Source organism: Colobus angolensis, unplaced genomic scaffold, assembly GCF_000951035.1.
Source record: "Colobus angolensis palliatus isolate OR3802 unplaced genomic scaffold, Cang.pa_1.0 Scaffold29, whole genome shotgun sequence".
Classification (NCBI taxonomy): domain Eukaryota; kingdom Metazoa; phylum Chordata; class Mammalia; order Primates; family Cercopithecidae; genus Colobus; species Colobus angolensis.
This window is the reverse complement of record NW_012116154.1, coordinates 3,834,996-3,836,694: the sequence shown is the minus strand read 5'-3', so window position 1 is coordinate 3,836,694 and position 1,699 is coordinate 3,834,996.

Sequence of the window (1,699 nt, the reverse complement as noted above, 5' to 3'; positions counted from 1 at the left end):
ATGTTGACCAGGCTGGTCTCAAACTCCTGACCTCAGGTGATTCGCCCGCCTCGGCCTCCCAAAGTGCTGGGATTACAGGTGTGAGCCACCGTGCTAGGCCAGTATTATGTAGGCTTTCTACATTCTATGCAGTTCAGTTCATTCATCCAACAAATATTTAATGCCTGTTGTGTGTCAGACATTATCCTAAAGGCTGAAGATACAAAAGAGATTAAGACTCAATTCCTTTGGCCGGGCACGGTGGTTTTCACCTGTAATCCCAGCACTTTGGGAGGCCATAGCGGATGGATCACCTGAGGTCAGGAGTTCCAGACCAGCCTGGCCAACATGGTGAAACCCCCACCCTGCCTCTACTAAAAATACAAAAAGCCGGGCGAGGTGGTGGGCACCTGTAATCCCAGCTACTCAGGAGGCTAAGGCATGAGAATTGCTTGAACTCGGGGGCCGGAGGTTGCAGTGAGCCGAGATCGCACCACTGCCCTCCAGCCTGGGGAGCAGAACGAGACTCCGTCTCAAAAAAATAACCAAACAAGAAAGACTCAATGCCTTCTTGCAAAGCTGACAGGTTGGGTAGAAGAGATACATAAACAAGTAATTGCAGTACATATGACAAGTGCTATAGTAGGGCATCAAGTAATTGCAGTACATATGACAAGTGCTATAGTAGGGCATCTTTTTGAACTTGGGACATACGTAGATTTAAGTTACCTAATACGATTTGCTTTGTAATAAAAACCACTTATCTATGATTAGTCCCTTCATTTTGAATTCAACATTTTTCTATTTAGTATTCACCTCACAATTTTTTTTTAGTATTTTGGTAGAATCAGACTCTTCAAAACGGTTAATAGGATTTCAGAAATTAAGTCAATTATCAGTGCCAGCTAGAATGGACCTTTGGATTTAGGACAGCGGTTCTCCAAATGTGAGTTGGGGACTGTAGACAATCTCCGAGGTTCTTTCTGGGATCCATGAGGTCAAAACGTTTTCATGTGTTACTTGTTTTTTTTACTCTTTTTCTCTCACAAGTGTGCAATAAAGTTTTGTGGAGACTATAATGTGCTATCAAAGCAGATAGAATTAAGCTGTTTTTTAAGTCAGATATTAGAGATTACAAAAATGTAAAACAATGCCAATCTTATTTTTTTGTTTTTAAAATATAGTAATTTTTCATTAAAATATGCTATTTATTGGGCCGGGCGCGGTGGCTCAAGCCTGTAATCCCAGCACTTTGGGAGGCCGAGACGGGTGGATCATGAGGTCAGGAGTTCGAGACCATCCTGGCTAACACGGTGAAACCCCGTCTCTACTAAAAATACAAAAAACTAGCCGGGCGAGGTGGCGGGCGCCTGTAGTCCCAGCTACTCAGGAGGCTGAGGCAGGAGAATGGCGTAAACCCAGGAGACGGAGCTTGCAGTGAGCTGAGATCCGGCCACTGCACTCCAGCCTGGGTGACAGAGTGAGACTCTGTCTCAAAAAAAAAAAAAAACTTAAAATATGCTATTTATGTTAACATGTAATGGGCTTATTGTCAATTTTAAGGAATTAATCTTTTATATATAATCAGTTTTCATATCTACTATGGTAAATACCAATAGTTATAATCCACATGAAAAAAATTTGTTTGACTCTTCAATTTTTAAACATGCCAAGGAGTCTTGATACCACAAACTTTGAGAACTGCCAAGGTAGGCTAGTT